At 39.7% G+C, this 12,418-nt stretch overlaps 1 protein-coding gene and 1 long non-coding RNA gene across 11 annotated transcripts in view; one reads left to right on the top strand and one right to left on the bottom strand.

The window, feature by feature from the left end:
- Positions 1 to 12,418, top strand: part of Ca-beta (Calcium channel protein beta subunit) — a 97,536-nt gene that overhangs the window by 47,414 nt on the left and 37,704 nt on the right. The gene's annotated exons all lie outside the window — the stretch shown is intronic.
- Positions 2,363 to 7,427, bottom strand: LOC139813760 (uncharacterized). The gene is made up of 2 exons (XR_011732232.1): positions 5,039 to 7,427; positions 2,363 to 3,576 (listed from the first exon to the last, which is right to left on the bottom strand). It is a non-coding gene; the product is annotated as an uncharacterized lncRNA (long non-coding RNA).

Below are 12,418 nucleotides of genomic sequence, written 5' to 3'. Positions count from 1 at the left end.
ATCCTGTAGAAGACGTCGTTTTATTTCGTAGATTACGTTCGTAGATTGAAAGGCGCATTTACTTCAGAAATGGATAAAGTTGAGACACCTAGCTCGTAACTAGACTTGACTTAATTCTTAACAAGACGCAAATGACTTCAAATTTTTTGTTAGAATTACCTTTTCTTTTTTAACATCTCTCTCTCTCTCTTTTCTTTCTGTTGCCCGGGCACATAATCTTCTTGAAAAAAAGTAATTTTTCTTTTTATGCAAATGCACGACTATTACCAAAGATCGTTGATCGAGAAGTCGATCAACGATCTTTGGTAAAGTTAAAATCCGACAATTTAAGGATCCAAATGATCGCACTCTCATAAATCTTGAAATTCTTTTAAAATAACGCGTCTTACCTGAGAAAAGGCCTTCCTCACCTCTTGAGCCAAGATTTTGCATCTTTGATTCGAGATAAGGATCTCCCATCCGCGCGCGTCGAACCCGATGGTGTTTGACGAGGGGCGACAGGACGCGCGGCGGTGTGAATGTTGCAGCGAATCTTTCTCCTGCTGCCTCTTTACACTTGTTTGATCTGTGAACGTGCAAGTCTCGCGCTCGACAACATACCTCCCTCGCGCAGGACCGGCGTGAGAAAGCCTGAGGACGCCCGGAAATTATTCAGTTAGGAGAATTATCTTCTGAAAGAGAGAGAGAGAAAAAAAGAAAGAGAAAGAAAACGGAAGTGAATTGACCTTTTGCAAAGCATTTGAAATAGGAATCATAGAATAGAAGCCATTTGCATCTAATTGACTTTTAGAAAAACAAATATTTTACAAATATTTGATGTAAAAAGTACAAATATCTATTTTGGTTTATCAGCAAATTTAAATATGACAATTACTTAACTGACTCTTCTAATTTATATGTTTTCAAGATAAATACCCCATTACAAGACGTGTCAGTCTTCGAAATTCTTGAAGTAATGCGCAAATATTTCAAACATTTGATTACTTTAGATGTGAATCAAAATTTTAGATGGAGCTCCGATTAGAAAGTCGCGCTTTAATTTTGGAGAATGCTTGAGAGTAAACGAACAGAGATTACTTTCCTTTTATTTGAGACTTGCGCCATCAGCTGATTGTATGTGCCGAGAATAGTACGAATAACATTCGAATAAATTGAAATTCATTCGAGTAAGTTGCCACCGACACGTTTCATTGTACCTACTGCAGTGGAATGTTGCACTTTAGCGCAAGCCAATCTTGCGAGGTCCCAACGTTCCTCGAGGATCACCGTTTCTTCGATGAACCTACGATGAATTCCTCTCATGCCTTTACCCATCAGGAGACGCGGTAACGCAATCTCGGTAACCAATAGCGTTGTCGGTGGGTAATCCCCCCCCACTGTGGGCCGAGCAAGGAGCTAAGAAGACCCGAAAATATCCACGAAGCGTAAAACGCAGCTTCTATATACGTATACGCAGAGAGGCATAGGCGCCGAAGTATGCAGGATATGCTGGATATAGTAATCCGTGATAGTTTGTAATAATCGCGAACAAGATGTTTTGTAATAATCGCGACTTTTGCTTATCAAACTTTCAATTTTATTTATTATACTTGTCAGTGTCATTATCTGAAACAAGACCTCATATATAATTTTAATTTAATTATATAAAAAATGTTATTATTGTTAATAATGCTAAATGTGTCTAAATATTAATAATAATTATATATAATACATAAATATATTCTCTCTCTATCTTAATTAAATGAATTATTTTCGTTTATCGTGTATGTAATATTCAGGATCGCGCAACGTAAACTATACTTCCTTTGTTCGAGGCTCCCATCAGTTAAGGACGATGCGGTCCGTTTCACAATGCGGGCGCTAATGTCCACTTACCGCGCAGAGGCCGTGAGGCCTCTAGAACTATTCGGCTGTTTTAGTGCTTTACTGCGGCCATAATACCTCCCTTCTTAGTCCAAGTCAGGTAGAGAAATTTCAGGCCCAAATACCACAATTCTATCTTGCGACCTACAATAGGTTGTCGCGCTTGCCAAAAATTATATTGCTTCATACTTACATGTAAAGGCATTTATGAGATATCTTATTATAATTCGCTTTTACAATAATATATTTTTGCGGATTTGATTAATAAACTTAAGGGTAGATCCGAGGGGTAGGTTTGAAGATAAAGAATGTGATCGAAAGAAGGGTATTCTTCCTATTCAAATTTTTGGTATATATAAAAAAGTCAGAGAAAAATAAGAATAAATATTCAATTATTTATTAATATGCAAATAACTTAATAGGTATTTTTGTTCGTTAATTATAAGCATTATGTATTCACACATATAATGTTCACACGTCGGAGTAATTTTAGGGATGGTATACACAAACAGGCCGTGTCTGAATATCAAAGGAGGAAGGAAAATACGACAGGATTGATTATGCGCGAGTGGATTGCACCTGCGAAATAATGAAGCGCATAATGAGGGGGTTTTTGACTCGAATTTCCGTTGATTTGCCGATCAGCACGAAGTGCTCATTGGGTGGTCTCTCATTACAACCGTTTTCTCAATGACTCCATAGCGCAGTCGGTCAGGAACATATGGTTCTTAGCCGTTGATTCACGATGACTGGCCCTACAGAGGCTAGTATTGTATATCTGACGAGTGATTTTTCATGGGAGCGCGGTCCGTCAAAAAATTTACCGCCGTTCCGCAATTAGGTCCCGGCCTTATATAAAAACGCCGCTCAATTTAGAGTGAACACTAATTCAAAGTCGAATCGCTGCAACCGATGACTGCAATGATCTGGGCTTTTGGTTGTTTGGGAGTGTCTGCAGCAAATTCTACTCCAATCAATAATAATGCAGCAAATATATTTTTCCAGAGAAATGAAATTAATCCGTTATTCCGTTTAACTGCAGAGAAAGAAATAAAACATAAAACAGAAGTAAGAATTGAGTTTTTTGAATTACGTTAAAAAAAACTTATCGTCTATTATTTTCGCGTTACCAATGGCGATTCGGATAATAAATCACTCGTATCCATCTCTTTTTCACCTTAACCATCTTCTCTTAATGCTTATCCATCCTCACGCGACTCTCGTTTGAATACTAAGCCAGGTTAAAACGATGAGAGAAACAAGACCGATAATCACGCTTGGAAACGTCTCGGAATGGAATACCGGTCTATATTTCCGAGGGAATTCGACGCTCGTTGAATAGAACAGAGGGAGTCTCCTCAAAGATCTCGGAACTCCCCTTGCTCTAATAACCGGTGGCTCCCGCGAAAAGGGGTAGCATCTCGCGATGTGCCAATCGTACGGGTGGGTGGGGGGTCTGATAGGACGAAAGGGGGAATAGATAGACCAGGACGAACTGTGCGGGGCACGTGGGATGGGGATGAGCAGCAATTATCATTTCTTGTAGATGCCGGCCGGTACCGCGTCGCGGACGCACAGGCGGTTTTGCAACATTCGGGTCCTCATTGTGGCGTGGTTCCTCGACCACCTCTGTCCCTCTTTTCCTCCTACTGGCCCGTCTCTCCTTCCGCGCTCACTCGCTCGCCGCCTTTCCGCCCGCTCCGTCCGCGTACGCTGAAACAAAACGAAGGAGGAGAGATGCACGGCGCGCTCTCAAGGATAACGACTATGAGACCTAGCCGAGAAGCTAAGCCGGCGGCCATATTGCGGACAATTGAAACCGTTGCACCGTTCTCCTCGGTACATACAGCCGTGACAACTCTGGAGTGGTGTATCACGCACGTCGTAACAACGAACGCAGATGCGCGTCGCCCGAGGGCAATTAATGCGGGCTCACGTACATTGTACCCGGAAGACAGGAATTGCGGGCAATTAGATATGTCCCGAAGGAGCGGGCATCGCATCGCTGATCTTGCGATCAGAGCACAAGAACTCCTTCCATAATTTCTGAATAATAATGAATATAATGTGTCAAGATACTTTTCTTAATTTTCAAAACGATACATTAATAAAATGATAATCTATTATTGTTCGAGTACTAGTAGCGTAATAAATTTGTTTTTATGGTTAAATAGCTGATTGTGATATGGGATAGTCACGTGCATTTTTCGGAACATTTATTTCTATTATTATTATTTTTTAATTATTTTATGTTGCTGAATTTTTTGCTTCCAATAAAAGCGCGTGAAATATAAAATATCTTCATGAAGATCAAGTTCTAGCGTGAAATTTCAGTATTTTTATTCAGCGTTCGAGAGGGGCAAAATGTGATTGGTCACTTACACGACTTCTACGTTCCAGCCGAACAAAGAATGCATTTGGCGCATTTAGAAGCACGACTTCTTAAGGAAAGGAAGGAGAACTTGGTAACCCGATGCCATTGGCAGCGGTGCAGCAAGTTAGGCACCAACATTCGAAGCCCAGGGGTGGGGAAGATCATGTCTGTGTGTCATACACTTTGCAAGGTGGGCCAGCCAACTACAATCCTCCAAGTAGAAAATACATGTCTAGGAAGACCATGATTAAGCGAATTTCTTTAAGCGAGTTTATCAAGTTTATTATAATCTCTCAGAAAAGAAAAGAATTTTCAAATAATAATAAATTGGACAATTAATCATTCAGCGAGCCTTCATCTTCATGCAGCTAAACTCGCGACAATAATCCAATCGGTGAATTGTCTCGAGCATTTTCATGCGTTTATCGCGTCGCAGCGCGCATTATGCTCGCCTAAAAGCACGCGAATCGTCAACGGATCTTTACGATCACCTCTCGTAACAGTAACGATCTCTCGCAGCGCGCAGCGAGCATAAAAATCTCCACCCGGGTAAAATAAATGTAAATCGTCGAATTTCTTAAAATGGCGGGAAGCCGGGATCGGGCGTCGCCGGTAATGGAACTTCAACACCGCGCCGAGGTCGGTGTTGCGATGGTAGGGGGAAGGGGGGTGGTGGTGTGGAGAGTGGGCCTCATCGAGGATGAGAAAAGGACTTAGGCGGGTCGAGTAGGACCCGAAAGTTGTCCTGCATGGTCAGAACGAACCAATCTCATTTGGTACTAGCATACCTTGCTCACTCACCTCCGGGCCTCGAATTACCGCTTTCGTTTCTTCTCTCTCTCTCCTTGCCCTCTCTTTGTTTGTCTATCTATCTTTTCGTTCCCGCCGCATCCTTGCTTCGTAGAGCCGTCTCTTCGTCAGCACTCACCCCACTTCAACGTTGATCATTATCGTCAGACATTCCGAGATGCGTCCACGGTACAAATGCGGCATTACCAGATCCAATAGTCTCGGTGTTTGTAAATTGAATGAGAATAGAACAATATGAGCAAGTGTCCTGCTCAATGGTAATTACAATTAAAGGGTTGCAATTTTCTCGAGAAAATCTCTCTTGTTCAGATGGCAGCATCTGCAATAATTATCGCTCTAATAACTTTACTTATTGTACAAAAGAGATGGCAACAAATTTACATAAAAATTGACGATATTTTACGTACAAATTATTAATTAGACTTTATTTTTCCTCTTTTTCTAGGCAATTTTAACGAAGGACATTATTTTTTTCTGCATTTTTTGATACACATGGTTGTTAAATATATATATATACATACCTATATAAAAGAATATGGAATAATACTTTGTGATTTCTCATTGTTGATTGTTCGTCGGTCTCGATCGTGACGGTTCTTCACGCTAAAGGCCGCGCTAACGAAATCGACTGAAAATGAACTCTCGACTGGGCTCATCATCGCCGACGCGAAGTGCTCTATCCGCCCGCCTAACAACGTTGATGCTTCCGCGCGTTGCTCATGCGCTAGAGAAGCCGTGTACAGTTTCAAAGAAATGAAAGAAACAGAAGCGGCCGACGTTGATGAATGAAGCTGATGAATCAGATATCCTCTGTGAGTATCCTCGAAAGGCCTTTCTTTACGATCGCGGGCGTCAAGATAAATAGGTCCTCCTTTTTATTTCGCCTGATATACTCGGGGCGGCTATTCCCCGGTATATGCCGGATCGAACGCCCAGGTTAACTGCGAGATCCCTCCAAAGGAATTGAGTTTGCACATGATATCCAACCTCGGCTTCATCTAAACATCTTCTTAGAATTTTGTTAGATAATTTTCGTTTAGTTCAAGAACGTTTCTTAAATTCATTAAAAGGATATTCTATAATAATGCGCTAAGTTTAGTTTGTTAAAAACTCGTAATATCATTAATGCTATATGATTGATGGTGATATTTTCTATACATCCATAATTATATCAATTTTAGTGGGTGAAAAATATTTGAGAAAAATCCAATCTTTCTAGCTGCAAAACGTACGCATACACAATGTCGTGTACAGAGGTAAACGATAATACCTTGCGCGCACGACAGTTCATCGAGTTCGATGTCGAGGGGCGATATTGCGACAAATTATGTGGATTTTCACGCGACCGCTCGAAACTTTCGCAATTATTATACGTCAATCGCATTTCTCTGCGATTCAATCTGCCGTGCGAATTATCACGTGTCTGACGATAACCCACCACGCTATTCGCCGTCGTTCTATCACACGGGTATCTCCACTAATTGGGATTTCGCAGGATCGTAAGTTGGTCCGTGCAAGAAAAGAAAAGAAGAAAAAAAGTACACTCGCGACGGCACGGGAGAGGGCGTGGGTCCTAGCACGGTATGACGCGATAATGCGGTACGGACCCCGTCGAAGGGGGGGGGGGACGGCGCGGGCAGGGATGGCGGAGAGAAACTGAGCGGGCGAGAAAAAGAGAGACAGAGAGAATTGGACGCGCGAACAAGAAGAAAAGAAACCGGACGAGGTGACGGAGAAGGAGGAGGAAGAGAGGGACGGATGGTCCTGCCACACTGACCTTGACTAGGCCCGAAGTTGAGGTGGGTTGAGGTGCTGCCGGGCCCTCTTGTCGCGTCTCCCTCCCTACCTCTCGCCCTCCCGAGGTTCCCTCTCCGGTGCCCCGCGGCACTCCGCGCGCACCGACGGGCCCCACCGGGCCTGCCCTGTAGTTCTGCATTCGCAGACTCCTCCATCAAGGACATCACAAAAAGTACATTAGACGAAAACACGTTGCCATTATACCGCGGCGTACCGCGAGAGAGAGAAGAGCGAAAACGCTACGTCTGCGCTAAGACCGGTGTGCACCGACACTGCAGGCCCAACGGCCCGCCATTCGGGCCCCCGCAACACCGCCAAAAAGGCCCACGGACATCTCCCCTGTCTCTCTACGGCTACGCCCGAATTAAGTCGCGCTTGTGACTTTGACCGATTATTTCGATAATAATTGACAAGAAAGAAATCAATCCTAATAGCGAGTGCGGTATCTTCTTTATCATTCTGAATTCTTACATGATAAATTAAAAAAATACGACATTAATATATTAGAAGATTATATAAAATACAATTAAGTTTGATGTATCATTAAATCATTTAATTATTAGCATTATTTATTTTATTTATTATGTTATATTATGTTTGAATTATGAAATAATTTATTAATAATCATAACGTTGTGTTATTAATGCCATATTGTTATTGTAGTAGTGTATGTAAATCATGTACTGATATTATTTTTTGAAGGAGTTTTTTAATTAGTTTTTCCTATTTTATACGAAAAATATGTTAATGAAATATCATAAATCTAATTCTCGACAAAACTGGAAGGATAAAATTATGAGTAGTTAGATATAGCCATGCAGTGACTGTACCAAACACATTAATAAAATTGGAAGCTATGATTCATTCGCAATGAATGAAGGAGGAAAAATCTCAGTAAGAATAGCGAACGAGTAATTTCATTCTAAAACATAAAAAAGTTTCCTATTATGATAAAACTATATGTTTCCATTGTTTTTAATCAAATATAACTTTTACTTGAAATGAGAAAACGAAAGACAATATCAGAATATAAATAAGCTAAAATATGTTACAAGTGTTATTAATTTGCAGTCAGGCTTTGATTCATGGGCGTTGAAAATCTTGAAGTGGCGAAACGCGCCTTAACTACCGTCTTTACTTCTGACCCTCACGGTGCACCTCACCACTCACTCTCTCAAGATCAAGGTCAGCTCTCGGGAGATGACTGGACTCTTTAAGCGACGTACCTTTTCTTCGTTATCCGCTACGTTTCTCACTTCGACTCATACATACAACGCGCACACATACCAAGGCTTACTATAAAAGTATTTTACACGGAAACACTCGCGCGAGAAACGACGCGCATAACGTGAGCTTTAGCACGCAACCTTGCGAACAAGATAATAATATAAAAATCGTAACGGTATAACGGAAGGCATTATTATAAAAGTCTTGTAATCGCGAAAATTTTAATCATTGTGAAAATATTAATTTAGTTGTGATTCAACTATAGTTGTGGCTCAATATATTCATTGAGGAATAATCAGAAAAAATGATTTTAAAAGATACTAATTAAAATTAAAATACCGATTTGTAATTAAGCTAAGGATAGGTCTCTTTTTTTTGAAATTGCATCTCTTTATCAAAGACTCTTGCAAAAGAATCCTTCTTTGACACAGTTATTTATTCACTGTACTGCGTTAATTCCAGGCAAACGAGCGAATGACACGCAATTTCTCCTCATCGTGGCGCTTTCTCATGTTCAGGCATGAGAGAGTAACGCTCGCTTACAAATCTAAATGCACGTAACGGGTAATTTACGATAATTTTAATGAGACGAAGCATCGCGCTACCGCGACAGCAACGACGCTGAGTCTGGTTCTCGTTTAAAGCTTTCTCCAAAGCGACTATTAAGTACCTGTACTGGCTGTCGCGTATACCTAATCCTCCGACGCACTTACAGTTTACACATGCTCCGCATCATCCGCGCACGATTCAATGGATTTATTATCTACCTCTATGTTATATCGCGCGTGGGCGTACCCATCGTCGACGTTACCTTCGTGATGCAGCCTAATACAGCTTTATACTTCCAAGTGATTCAGTAAGCTTGCTCAACATGTATAACTAGTAGAATATAATACTTTTGCGTCATTAATGTAATATTACAATTTACGGAGCGTATCAAAAGTAATATATTTTAATCTGGGTTTTTTCTTCAGAAAGTTAAATACTTCAATTTTTTTATATGAGATAGTAACATATTTTTTAATTATTTCAAATGTTATGATAAACTTTATTATTTTAAAATCTATACATTTAGAACATATTTAGAACGTATTTTTTAGTCTGCAAAATGTTTGCAGCAAACCTCAGTACGTTACACAGTCTTTTTAAATGGCTTCTGCGGTTTCTCCGCGGCGGCATTAAAATTTTTCACATTTGAAGAAACACAAGCTTAATATAATATCGTTTAATTACTAAGGGCTCTTTAATTACATTATTTATTATATAGAACTAAAGACTGATCCAGCGGGAAGAAATGGAGAATTAATGGCTTTACTTTTTGTATATTATGATGTACTGACCTATATATTCGTAGTTCATCACATGAAAACCGGGTACTCGACGTATTTCGTACCTACGAAAATGTAGAGCATTTGACCATTATATATCCCGTAGTATTATATTCTTTCACAATTTCCTTAGCGAAAATTTCGAGGAAAAAACTAATGACAAAGAAATATTATGCTTTGAAATTCGCAAGAGGAGCATACAGAAGCAAAATTGCCGTTAAAACGTCTGCTTCTGATTATTCGGGCAGATGTTTCGTGTAATGAGCGGCAATGAAGTGGCCGCCGAAAATAAATGTAACCGGATTTCGCACGCCGCCCGATGAAGCTGTCGAGTTTCGTGGCAGCGAGACAATTCTGTTGACAAACGATAGAACGCGAGCCGCATTGTCAGACGGATCGATTGACGCGCTCGTCAATCTGTAAATAGAATTGATATAAAATTGCCTCGTCATTCCTGGCGATGGGATGACTTTGTCCATCGTCATTACCCAGTGCCATCGTATTACATGTACATATTTCTGCGATGATACACTCGAGGAGTCTCAGGTCATTGAGACATGTTTCCCATTCAACTCTATAGTGATTTCATTACAGTAATCTGCGATTCTGCCGTTTGTAGCGCAACAAACGTTTATATTCCTGTAATAAGAGATCATACCTCAATATTGAAATTTCAATATTATTTTTAATGTTAAATTATCTTTATACATATATATACATATGTATTACATCGAATATGTTTGGGCACTCTCAATCTTAAGTCGCAGAGTAGGAAATTTTAACGGAACTTTCAGAGAGAAGGATACTGTTAAGTTCATCCGTCTAGTTGTATACTTGGCGAATTGAATTGAAATTTTACAAGAAAATATGTAAAACGCGCGTACCCGTAGGCGTTGCCCACGTATCGGGCATAATTCACGGCAAGTCCTTGGCATTAAATATGTAAATGCCCCGACGATCAGCAACGCGAGCGTTTAATTCGTCGGTGAATCGCCAATCGCGCGGACATCTCGTCAATTGGATTTCGAATGGCGTTCCATGAAATCATTGGCCGGTAATTAGGTTGCGCATAATGACGGCCACCAGACAAACAAGGTTCGTTTGTGCGCAAAAGGCGGACGCGACGTTCGATTAAATTATTATTAAAGGTTGATTCGTATATTTGCACACGCTGCAGGCATTTACATGATATTTACGATCGGTCGGTGAGATGAACGAAAGAAATGATACTGTCGCATAATTAATGTGGCATAGCGATTAAAATTTTTAAAAATAAATTTATCTTTAAGGAAAAGATTTTAATACAGGCCAACAAAATTTTGAATAATTATTTAATACACAAATAGGTATAACACTTAGCATGTAGTTAATGATCAAGAAAGATAAAATATTTTATAACCATGCATTACATTATTTTAAAAATGTATAAAAAAAATAACATTCAAATAATTATATTCGCGATAAAAATATAAACGCGGACATTTATTTCTCGGTAAATATATTTTATCATACACTTGAACTTGCGTTGCATACATTCCGAGAAAATATGAAATAATCTTTACTCGCACAAAGCACGTAGGTACGTCAGTAGCAAAGAATAGATAATACATGCGTCGTTATCGTAATACTCGTTGTAATCGCGCGAGCAATGTTATCAGCATTAATATTTAATCTAGCTACTTGTCTTTTATTTTTTTTTGCAGATTATTGACATTCACAAAGTGGCGCACTAATGCATCCATTAAAAATTTAAATACGCACACGATCAATATAATTTTTTTTTTTTTACCGATAAACGTTTTTATGTAACATAAATGGAAAGCTTACGAATGGCGCAATCTGGAACAACAAATACGTAACGTTTTGTCGGACTTTCTAACGGGTGAAGGCAATTTCTAATTCTGATAAAGAATATCGCGAGGTGAAACGTCCAGGAGGTAGAGAGGAAAACTAGAAGGCATTACAGTCGAAGTTTTCGCTTACGCAACGCAACGCGACTCGCGAGTACTAACGGCAACTGCCGCACGTACATGTATTATACGCATTTGTCGTGTACGTACACCGTGCTTACACGCACGCGTAACGGATCGGGCACGTGTATGGCACTTACGTGCCAATGACTATAAACACCCGGAGCGATTGCTGAAGTAATTTGTACTGCGCGCGTGTCCGAGTACTCGCGCCACTTACAGTAATGGATATCGAACGGATTTCGAGTACCCAAGATTCTCTGAAGCGATTTCTTGCATACGTCGCTTTTTAGCCTCACCGTGTCGATAATAACGTTATTATCCGGTACATTGGCGCGTCACTTTGCGGGTGCCAAGAAATTGAAAGGAAACGGGCGTGAACGTCGCGCCATTACCAACCATATTTCGCTTTTTAACGCAATACGCTATATATAACGATATTTTTTACTCTGATAAACGTGTGTGATTTTCAATACGTTTTTCTTCGATGCATACAATACCTAAAGTTATTATTTTGTATCAAGTTTCAAGCTAAAGAATTACGTTCGACAGTAACGAAATTTGATTAAGTATAAGTATTTAAACTCCGACGGAATGTTTCTTCATCACGCTGTCAGGACCAGTTTCAAGTAGTTGATGCTTATCAGCCGGTTCCATTTGGACGAAGTACTATAACTTAGGCGCGGGTTTGTATTTCATAAGGAGAACTTCGACAGCGATTAGAGTCTAAACACGAGTTAATGAGATGTGAAAGAGATTCTCTCGCTAAGAGGTACAAAGTAGAAAAAAACACAAAATTTTCAAAATATCAAGTTATGATTATGAAATAACTTAATTATTAATTTTTACAAATGTTGTAATTTTAACAATGTTATTTTGATTTGCATTTAGAATCATATACTATAGTTAGCGCAAAAATAGTAATCATAACTCTATTGTTTTATTATCTTTGATACTTGCAAGAAAATAATGAGATAAGAGTCTTAAGGAATAATTTTTTCACTTGACGGTGTTTTTACATCCAGTCTCGATATGGTATACGTTCAGGT

This window comes from Temnothorax longispinosus, chromosome 5, assembly GCF_030848805.1.
Source record: "Temnothorax longispinosus isolate EJ_2023e chromosome 5, Tlon_JGU_v1, whole genome shotgun sequence".
NCBI lineage: Eukaryota > Metazoa > Arthropoda > Insecta > Hymenoptera > Formicidae > Temnothorax > Temnothorax longispinosus.
The sequence above is the reverse complement of the archived record's forward strand: the minus strand, read 5'-3'. Positions and strand labels throughout refer to the sequence as shown.